General features: G+C 40.5%; 1 pseudogene; it reads right to left on the bottom strand.

The window, feature by feature from the left end:
- Positions 1–5,753: 5,753 nt before the first annotated feature.
- LOC100730846 (serine/threonine-protein kinase PLK2-like) lies at positions 5,754–10,297 on the bottom strand (annotated as a pseudogene).
- Between the last annotated feature and the right edge of the window lie 1,497 nt (positions 10,298–11,794).

Genomic DNA, 11,794 nt, shown 5'->3' with positions numbered 1-11,794 from the left:
TCTATATGCAAATGATTGCCAAATTTTAACATCCAGTTCAGATCACTCCTAAGCTCCAAATGAGAATTTCCTATCCAAGTATTTTATTCAAAATCTAACAGACATCCCAAACCCAACTTGCAATTTTGTCTCTCTCCACCTTTCTAGTTCCTCAAAATAAAAGTCATGGAGTCACCACTTGTTTTGTCTTTTTTTTTTTTTCTTTCTTAACATCCTGCCAACAAATCCTTCTAGCCCTGTCTTCCAAATACAGAATATAGACACTTCTCACCATCTGCACTATCATTTCCCTGGTTCAAGTCCCCATGAGTTCACACCTTGGTTTTTGTCGTAGCCTCCTAAAAGGCCTTTCTGGTTACATCTTGTTTATTCCCCCACAAAGTGGTCAGAATGAGCTCTTCAAAGTGTCAGATAATGTTACTTCTTGCTCACAACCTTTCAATGTCTTCTCATTTTGGAAAATACTCAAAGTTCACACAAGGACATGCAAGTCCCTATGGAATCTGGTCCCTTATTACTTGTCTGACCTTAAAAACTGACGCTCTTGATTAACATTAACTTCAATGAGAAAGATGAGGGGAGCAGTCATGAAAGGAAAGATCAGGAGCTCTCACATGTCCAGAGACATCATGTAAGCAGTTAAATCTGAAAGTCTTGAACTGAGAGAGAGAGAGAGAGAGAGAGAGAGAGAGAGAGAGAGAGAGAGAGAGAGAGAGTTGGAGGCTAAAAGTATATTAGAAGTGTTAGTGTAGCTATTGTTTTTTAAATGGGCCTGAAATTGGTCAGCAATGGAGTAGATATAGATAATACAGATCATGGGCTGAGCTCTGAGGTACCCAAATATTGAAAAGATGGGAAGAAAAGGATAAGCCAGCAAAAAAAGATGGAGGTTGGATAAAAACCAAGAAGTACCTTGTGCTACAAGCTAAGTGAAAACATTCTATCAATGAATGAAAATCTGTGAATCAAAAGTTTATCTGTAAATTTGAATTCTTCTTAGAGACTTGTGGATAACACATGCATAACAAAATATAGTGCAAGGTGTATTTATTTCATCAACATGCTTGTAATTAACCAAAACAAGTAATTAAGGACCAAAACTGAGGAGTGGAAGATAGCTGTCCCTAACCCTAAACTTCATCACAGCAAGATCTTTTCAATGTATAATTTAATTGTGTAATTTTAAATGTGTAATTTTCTATAACAGTACATTATTTAGTCAAATTAAAAGGTTTCACCCAAGATTTATTGAGTTGGTTAGTTCTTTCAGTGATGCAGGTTAGTGTTGATCTGGCCAGTGGGACATTCCTGGTTACCATACCAAAGCATAAACAAAACCAGAATTGGAACTTGGGTCAATGTATTCATAAAAAAACAAAAAAATGTCTAATGTATTTCTTGCTTACAGCAGGTAAGTGACTTCTTAGAAATATTTACTTCCCCATAAAACTGAGGCTGCCTAGTCTTTAAAATCACCTTTTTAAAGTAAGAGCTCCAAGAGATTATTACTCAGAAAGGACCTTCAATTCAAATAACTGGGATTGAGAAATGAAAATCAGCAGAGCTTCGTTTATGTAACACGCATATGCTTTCATACTGTTTCTCATTTCCCTCCCAAACACTATTATTTTGCAAACTCCTTGTACATCACCACATATCCATGCATACAAAATTATACTAAAAATTTGGAACTATGTAATCATTTTGAAATTTTTAAAAGACAATAAAGAGCCAAGCTGTTTTACTCATATTTCTTGATACTGAATCAGACTGCACAAAAATTAGTCAGAGCCATCTAAACTTCCTGTAGAACAAACAAGCACAAATAGTCACGTTTTAGCAATTAGTATGAAGTCAGAGCAGGCATACATTTCAAATCTGTGACTGATACAGCCCTGGAAGAGTCAATGAAACTCATGAAATGTGCATTGAGGAGTCTGGAATTTATATCAGGGGTGATTAAAAAACTGAAGGGAGACAAGTTGGGGCTTAATATAAAATGTATCTTCTGACACAGGCCAAGTAACCCCCAACTAGGGATCTTAGCACAGACAGTGTTCTAGTAGGAGAATGTCTTACCAAAAGAGTTCCAAAAAACTGCTTGCACTAAATGGGACTAAAATGATGACTTCTAGAGCTCTTTCAGTTCTGCGGCCCCTGAAACAGATGTCAGGACCTACAGAGGACACCTTCATGGCTATGTCAGGATACAGTAGGCTCTCCTGCTCTTCTCTCCCAAGCGAGCCACTACTCTGCATGCTATTCTTCACAGGGGGGTTATTGTTGGACCCAAGACTGTAACTTTATCTTTTGTGCAGCCAGGACACCCACCCCATGGACATCTTATTCTGATAGTGTGTCTTTCACAGAACATCAGTGTATATGCCCTAAATCACCTGTATCATTTGCTTTCCTTCAGCATGGAAACAAAACTTGCAGCTTGTGTTAAACAAAATGTTTCTGAAATCATCATTTAAAAAATACTGCTCTTTGGGATCTTTGTACCTGAGTGCTTCTTACTCAGTAACCAGGTCCATATACTTTTTTAAATGTAGAGAATGGACATGGTGGGACAGAAGCAGCAATCCGACCTTTCTCTTCACACACACACACACACACACACACACACTCACTCACACACTCACACACACACTCATCCTTAAAATGTTTGTCCTCCCTAGGACTAAGGCGTTTGGCAATGTTCACATGAAGCAACAGTGGCATCTAGTGGTCATGTGGGTCAATCACACACAGTTCAAGTGAGGAAAACAAAAAACAAACCTCTTGACGCTCCTTTTGTAACTCATACAATCTTATCTGAAGGAAAATAAAAAAATTGTGAAAAGTTGAAAAATATAAAGATTTGGAAAATAAAAAGCTTATTAAAACATAGAGTGCTTAATATTGTACATGCTGACCCCCGCCCCAAAGACTAACCTATACCAAAGATCTGACTATGGATTCATTCACCAATTATTTGATATGAAATCAGGGTTCCTTTCATTTTTGTGTGTGTGTTTTTTTGTATTCATTATTGCCAACAATTTAAAATGATTAGTATAAAAATATGAACATTTTGGTAATAAACATTGCTCTTTGAGCTGTAATAAATATTTATTAGCGAGGAATGCTCTTCTCCAGCCACAAATGTATCTAAAAATAAACAAACATATATATATATAGCCATAGTACACAGTTAAGCAGCCGCAATCTGCACCAATTACAGCCTTTATATTTTTAAAAATTTTTTATTTTAAAGAAATAAAATAACAGAGAACAGAACAGAGCAAATCAGAACAGAACAACGAAAACAACACAGCACTTCACAACCAGACAACCGGATATCAACAGTAGCTACCATAATGTCTCTTTTCTTTGACATACTTGAGCATACCTTCACACACAATAATATCAAACATAACAGTATAGTATGAAACCATTCAAAAGAATGAAAGCATCATAAAACTTCAAAACCAAATAACAGGAAATAAACAATGGCTACTATAATATCTCATTTTCCTAAAAAATTTTGTCTATACCATCACACATAATAAAATCAAAAATAAACCACAATAGGATAGAACCAATCGAAACAGAACAACAAAAACATGGTAGAACTTCAAAGCAAGATGATAGTAAATCAGCAATGGCTACCATACTGTCTTGTTTTCTTCAAATAACTATTCATAGCATCACACATAATAAAATCAAACAAAACAGAATAAAACCAAGCAGACTAATGAATGAAAGACTTCAAAGCAATGTAATAGGAAACTATACTTACCATAAAATATCCCATTATATTCAAAATAGCTGCACCTACCATCTGACAGCATAAAATCTAACAAAACAAGACAGAACAAAGCCAAACCTAACAAAATTATGTAAACAATGCAAGAGTTCAAGATAAGACAATAAGAAACTGACAGTAGTTTCCACCTTTCCCTCCCAGATATTTCCTCCCCTCTGCTCTTACATTGACTATTTGCTTTTGGATCCCTTTAACTCCTTCTGTTTCTTACGCTAAGGTTCACACATATGAGTTCAAACTGTTTCGGCCATGAACATGATCTTCAGTTGCATTCACTTATCTACAGGAACCTTGAGATTATTCTACTTTATAGCTGGGTAGCTTTCCACTGCATGGAAATACCGTATCTTTCTTATCTATTCTGTGGTTGACGGGCAAGTTACTCTTGCTTCCTTTTTCTCCTGTCACATGAAACAACTGTTTTCTCTCCTCTGATTTTCAGTCTATGAATTTCTTTTCCAGTTAAATGTGTTTCTTGTGTACAGAGTATTGATGGATCCTGTTTCTTGATCCACTTTCCGTTTCTTTTTATTGCTGACGTGAGGCCATCTACATTAATGGTTACAACTGCAATACATTGGTTTCTTATTTTCCCATCAATTTTGAAAGATAGTTTTTGCAGGACAGATCAATCTGAGTTGGAAGTTTTCTTTCAGGGTTTGAAACACTTCACTCCAGACTCTTGACTTAATGGTTTGTGTTGACAAGTCTGCTATGATGCAGATTTGACTGCTTTTACAATCTCATGAAGTGGTTTCCTTACTTCAGTTGCTATCCTCGCAGAGATTTCAGGTGTGTGACTTCCACTTTCTTCTATGATTGCATCTCCCAGACTTATTGTGTGTGGGCTGGAGGTCTTAGCTTGTCTTTTGCTCCTTTTCCTTGACATTATCCTGGATTCCTCCCAACAGGCTAGTTGTGGGGCCCCAAGCACTTCCCCTGTTGGCTGCCCCTAGGCAGTTTAGGGGGATGGGACAGGCACCTGGGTTCCTCTAATTCCAGATTTACAGGGAGATAGCAGGGTGTGGAGTATGCTTCTAGACACTGTGGCTTTGCCAATGATCAGGGATGCATGCTTCTCTCAGCCTGTGTGTCTACACTGGGACTCCCATGATGGTGACAGACACATAGGACTGTGTTTGTCTGATTCTGCTAGTGAGTGATGGCTGAGGGAACCAAGGGCTTCCAATGATGGCCTACAGATGCACAGGGCTTACCTGGCTGTGTGTCCCTGCTTCTGCTGGCTGCCTGCAGGAAGGAGCCTTCTGGTGGCAGCTTCCTGAGGGTAAAGGTGGATCTGCTGGTTCTCTCTGCCCACACTGGCCACCTGCAGGACATGGCCTTTTGGTGGTGGCACACAGCAGGCAGAGGTAGATCGGTCTGTCTGTCTCAACCTGCACTGGGTGCATGGAAGAAGGGGCCTTCCAGTGGCGGCACTCGGCAGGCAGAGCCAGATCTGGTTCCTTGGCCCATGCTGGGTGCACAGAAGAAAGGGCCTTCTGTCTGAGTGGTGGCGCCCAGCAGGGAGAGGCCAATCTCCTGGTTCTCTAGGCCAGTGCTGGGCACCCAATTACAGCCTTTAAACAAGAGGAGAGCCCTTCCCCTTCAGGAAGTATATTCACAGTTCCAAGTCTTCTGGCTGAAATGCTCTCAATAGAGAGAAGAGTCAAAGCACCTTTCTGCAAAATGATGTTTTAAAAAACCTTTTACATCAGGTATCTCAAGGAAAACTACACTTGTGGATTGTCCAAAGTGAAGACCTGTATATCTCAGCCTGCTCTGGTTCCACCAGCCCAGCAGGCCACAGAGGGACTGTTTTGTACCACCAGCTGTCTGTCTTCTTCAGTGTGTTCTAGATCGCTCCACTAGCTTCCCTGTTGATCTCACAGTGGAAAAAAGGGAGTCCCACAGCATCCATTTGAAGACTTTTTCTGTTATATCTCTATAAAAGTATGTTCTGGGCATATTCCACTTGAGTTTTTAATTCTAATAAACAGCCAGACATCAACAGAGTTGCCAGTCTGAGTTGAAGATATCCTGTCTTCACTGATCTAAGTGAGAAGGTATTCTTCATTTTGGCTGCAGATGATTATTTTTTTGTATGATCATGGTAAAAATTCACCTGAAAGGTGCCATCATTGAAGAGCATCATTAAGGCCTTATCAGATTTTAGCCACTGAAGCAGATAGAATTGAGGTCTTCGAATATCAGTAACACTTGGGAGATCACCACCATCCATGAGGCTCTCCTCCAATGTAATGTGAAAAGTATTTTAGTACCATCACTTGACTAATGAATTGTTTAGGGGCATCTGTTACTGGAAACACAGCATTGGCCAAGTTCTACATAATAGTGAACTACTTTTTGTCCAGAAGGAAGCTCATGTGAGCACCATTATTGAAAAGGACTCCAACTGTGTGGTTTTGAGAGCTAACAGAGTAGCTGACCCGTTTGGTGTACAAAGCTGTATTTGTGAAAGTAATTGACCTGTTTGGTGACCCACTGAAATGGTGTGCTCAGCTGCTCTTTGGGAATGGGGTCAGCTCCTAGCATATTTTCTAGACATCCCCAAAGGACTCCTGCCACCCTGTGTACAGTGCTTCCTATCGTACTATCTTCAAGGCATCCACTGCTGCTGCAGCAGCTGGCAAGCATCCTCTATCATCGAGTAGTGCCACCAGTCTGCTGCTTGTTTTCTACTGCAGGTGTTCCAGATCTGGCCACTGTAGTGGTCGGTGACTGTGGCTCCTCATCTGCCCTATGTTTGCTTGGTTGCTAAGTTACCGAAGTCTTTCAAATCATGCCTAAGTTTGTAAATTTCTTCATTTTCTTTAGACACTACTGTGTGTATCAATATATCTTGTCTTTCTTGCCACCAAAAAGAGTAGCAGCAGCTTTTCAAAAAACATTCTTACCTGGACTTTATAAATGAAAATCCAGAACAGTATGACAACAACTAGAAGAAAGTCTGTCTGGAGTGAAGCCCTGCAAAAAACAAAAACAAAAACAAAAAAAAAAAGTCATGTCAAATGATGTCATCCAAACTGGGCTGACCCTCTGAGTTTCTGGACATGCTATTGAGTGCTTAGCAGAAGCCAGCAATGAAAGTAGCATTGTACACCTTGCTTCTCTTAAGCACCTGTAAGTTTCTTTCAGTTTTGTAGTTTCAAATAGAGGCCTTCTCAGCAGCACTGAATGCATCACGCAGCCTAAAGCCCAAATGTCTGATTCCCAGTCGTGCCCTTGTTTGTTGAAGACTTTGGGAGAAAGATAATTTGAAATAATTTGAACTACCACATATTGTTGTCCTTCTGAGTTCCAAAGTTTGGGGTAGCTACCAAACCCTAAAGTCTCCAACTTTTGGTTCCATGGCTTCATTAATTTAAAACCAGTTCCCTCGTTTGATATCTCTGTGCAAGATTTCTTGGTCATGAAGGTGTTTCAGTTCAGACACAATTTGCCTGAGGTAGTATGGGACTTCAGGCTCTGTCACACCTTTCTTGCTTTTAATATGTGAGCTGTGGACCTTTTACTGCAGTATTCCAAGAGGAGGTAGATACTTACTTTGTCCTCAAAGCAGTGGTGAAACTGCCGACGTGTTTATGACGAAGAATTCTGTGAAGCTCTATTTCTTTGTCAATCTGTTCCCTTTGGTGGCTTTTGCTACTCTGCAGTGAAGAATAATTCTTGCAGTGTAGACTTTGTTGTTTGTCAAATCTGTGACTTGACAAACACTTTGCAAAACTACCCTTTCCCAGCACTTTACCTCGGCAGTAGCATTTCCTCGTCGTGGGATCTATGATAATCCGTGGGATCTCGGGTCCCGAGTGGTGGTGATGGGGTGCGGAGCCGCTGGGGGCACCTGGGCCTGCGGCTGCAGCTCCTGGGGCGCGGGCTGCTGCGGCTGCTTCTTCCAGCGCGCTCTGCGGTCCTCGCCCAGCGCCTGCTCACCATCCTGGTGCCCGCGCGCAGTGCGCGAGCCGCCGGCCGTTGGCCGTTGTCAGGTGTCGGTTGAACCGCACACGAAGGTCTCCGGGCTGCGGCACGCACCGTCCTAACCTCACTCTAGTCTAGCTGGGCCAGGCTTCCTCTCTTGAGTGCAAATCCAGTAAGTGGTTGCTAGCCTGCGCCACAAATAAAAATAATAATGATAATAATAACATTATCACACAGTGTTCAGTTTTTGCTTACTAAATGGATGTGAACCTTAAAATCTCATGAAACAAAATTACTTCCACTGATTATTTTTTTCTCTTACACTGATTTCTCTAATTCTATTCACCAGCCTCTTTTTAGTGATTCCGTTTTGTCAAGTCTTTCCAAAGCTTTTATATTTCATAGAGACTGCACTCTTGATACCCATATTTCATGTTTATGAAATATCTGGCACCTGATCACATATGAATGCTCTCAACATAAACTGGACCAAAGGAAATGGAAAAGTAGTCACTCAGGTAGCGCTTATCTATGCCCAGCTCCTTCTTAAAATGGGGACGGGGAAATTTCAAGGTCCTTAAATGTCTGCCTCATGCTGCCTGCTTCCTTTGTCCTTTCCTGTGGTCCACCTCCCCACACCCCCTCGTCTACGGCACACTCTTCCATTTAAGGAGAGCTGTGACAGACCCTCCCTTTGCTGCCCACTCCACCTCCCCACGCTGGCTTTGCATTTCTGCTTCATCTTTGCTCCACCCCCAAAATGGGAAATTCCTAAGTGACCACTTGCTGTACGTCTTGTCCACCTGTCTCTCTTTCCCTGCTGAACTTTAAGCCCCTTGAGGTGAGGACCCTGACCCACCTGAGAGGTGAAGCTGCAGAGAGCTTGCCTGCTGTGAGAGTGCTGCTGTCAGTGTCACCAAACCCAGCAGTGGTTCATTGCATCACCGGACCATCACAAAGGGGAGTTTGTGTCACTATTGGATCCACTAAAGGAGGATCTTCTTGACTGTATGTTGTCTTCCCGCATGAGAAACAGTCGTGTCGTCTTGGATTCCAGCTCAACTTTGTGAACTCAGCTGTAACTAAGATTTTCCAATTCCTAAATACCCCCTCAGGTCTGCTACCCCCCAGCAAGTGGCACAGCCCACACATTAACTACGGAAAGTGAAGGAGACAGCTCAGGCCTCTCTTACTTTGCCAGTTCGTGCACCAAAACACCCCTCCAGACTTAGGAACTGGAAATGTACCCTACATCTTTAAAATCCCAGCAAATGTGGCCATAGAGTTAGGCAGGTCAGTTGCCTTTTAGGAGGTCCTTAAGTGCTCTTGGCAAAAAGAATCAGACAATAAAAGAGCCGTTGTACTAAAGCAATTACTAAGGCAACAGAAGAAATTGAAAGGAGTTGTTTGACTTTATGCAAATATGCAACTATTAAAGGCTAGTCTGCCTCAGGGAAATAAAATTTGATTCCTGTTTTGGGCAGAAAGAAATACTTGAAAGTTTTTCTGTCCACCCAGTCAAATCCAAATCCGTGTGCCTACTAGGCCTCTTTGGCATTCACTTACTAATGTCCATCAGCATGTAAATTTTTCCTCAAATTAAAAAATCTTTTCCTTTTTAATTGAAACATGATTCCTACTCTTTTTCTTTTCCATGCCATTAGCTGTACCTCTTAGTGGTTTTTAGCTTTCATTTTCTACAAAGGTTTGGTTTCCAGGCTCCTCCCACTCTAGATTTTTCTAACGCACCCAGCTCTTACACTGAAGAAGTTAAAAGGGGAGTCAGCTCTCCGCCGGCTTTTCCAAATGTTAGAAACCCCACATAACAGTGACAAACATTGGTATGACATACCCCATCACTTATCGGTAATTCCAGCTGGGTTTTTTTTTAACTCCTGTTTAATTTCAATAAAGACAACTCATGTCTAGGGAAATTCAAGAGAATTGGGATCATAAATTACCGATAGGCAAACTTTACCTCTTTTATATGAGCCCAAGACAAACAGCATACAATCACAAGTACACTTTAATGAAAGTGAGACCTAGTCCTGAGGCAACACTGGGCCACGCCCCAACACCTACCAGGAATAATAGCCTCTTGGCCAGGAGGCAGCGGGGTTGGTCAGGGCCTTTCTTGTCAGCCTCACTCCTCTGGTCACCTTGGTCTAATTCTACCGCATTGCTCAGAACTTGTCTTTTGATAACAATGACATGTCGGCTCCTAGAGAAACATGAAGAGATTAAGGATGGATTGCATTATTCTAGAATCTAGTTGCCTAGGTGGAGTGTATCACACATGGAGGCCAGAAGTTGTCCTAGTCCAATCCTGGCTCAGAGATGAAGAGACATGGTCTATGGTACAGTATCTTCTCTGGTTGCTCCCATTTTTGCCTCCTCTGATTGTGTTAAACTATTAACTGTGGGAAGTGACTGTGTGAGTACAGGTAAAAAGGCAGGCTGCCAGACCTAGAATTAAAGGGTTAAGGTAGTGAGCTGCAGCCACATTCCCCAAAGCTTTATTTACCTTCTGCCCCGGTAGCTCTGTGACATGGAAAAAGTTATGTGTACTGTCCAAGTTCTAGGTTTTTCATTTGTAACATCAAGGGTATCGATACCTACTTCTATGAGAATTAAATGAGGTAACCCATGTAAGGCTGTTAGCACAGGGCCCCTGATGCAGGATGAACTCAATAAATACTAGTCACTGTTATCTTGCATATATTTTATCATTACTATCCCAGAGGCAAATGGCTCTCAAACTTTTTGGTCTGAAGATTTGCTTACAGATACACTTAAAAGTTAAAAAAACACTAAAGAGTTTAATAATGATGTATATTTTGATATTTGCCATATGATAATCAAACCTAAATATTTTAATTTGTAGAAAATTATAATTGAATACAGAAATGATGTTTTCCAAAATAAAAAAAAAATCAGTTTGATGGAAGAATGGTCATACTTAATATTTTTGCAAATCTTTATGTCTGGTTTACTATAATACAGTTGGCTTCTCATATCTGGTTTTGCATTCACTGTGCTTTGATATCATAAATCATGCAGCCTCTGAAAGACTCCTAATATGCTCATGAGAAAATAAGTACTCGAAAAGGCAATTACCATTTTCATGTTATTATGAAAATATTTATGACCTTATGGATTCCACAAGAGGCTTCAAGGATCTACCACACTCTGAAACATAATAGCAGCAGGAATTTTTCTGATGTCAGTATCAACAAGATTGTCACAGGTCCTAAATCAGCTTATTGTCAGAATCTAAGAGGATTTTTACAGACTACAAGACCAGTGAAATTGGATGTCAAAACACAATTGCTGGTGCAAACATGACTCCTGTGCTAAGGCAGGATATATACATATAATCACCCCAACCCCACAATGTGCTCTCTGATGCAGAACTCAGATCTAGGCCACACACAAAGTCAGATTTGTTTTTTGTGGGTTCAGTGTCAGCTTTGGGAGTCACCCAGGGGTTGGTAGAACACACTTCTGGGTGTGTCTGTGTGGGCTAAGAAGGAGTGGCTCTGGAGTCCATTTCTGGTCCCTCAGTCCTACCTCTCTGCACTGTCCCTCTGCTCTGCTTTCCAGCCACCGTGAATTCAACAGCTTTGTTCCACAGTATCCTTCTACCATTAGGCTTCTGCTTTGAAGCCACAGAATGAATCCCCTGAAAACGTAAGCCAAATTAAACCTTTCCTTCTTTACATTGTGGCTGTTGATTATTGTATCCTAGCAACAAAAAAGATGATTGATATAGTTGTAACAATTTTGTTACTGGAATCTACCCACTTTTCTGTATTTATGGTAATCAATCATTTTTGCTCTGTTATTTGTTTTCAGTTTTCAAGTTTGTTCACTTATTTCAATTTTCAAATTTGATAGCCAATTTATAAAAAATGTTTACTTCTTTAAATTCTTTTTTTAAATATAAAATTTTAAAATCTAGTTGTTGTGATAGTTTCTTTATTATTTTATAGCATTAAATATTTAGGAGTTTGTTTTGCTTTGGAAAACTTTAAAAACTTTTTTTGT

This window comes from Cavia porcellus, unplaced genomic scaffold, assembly GCF_034190915.1.
Source record: "Cavia porcellus strain 051 isolate PalLab524CR breed Dunkin Hartley unplaced genomic scaffold, mCavPor4.1 scaffold_8, whole genome shotgun sequence".
Classification (NCBI taxonomy): Eukaryota; Metazoa; Chordata; class Mammalia; order Rodentia; family Caviidae; genus Cavia; species Cavia porcellus.
This window is presented reverse-complemented; position numbering and strand designations above follow the sequence as displayed.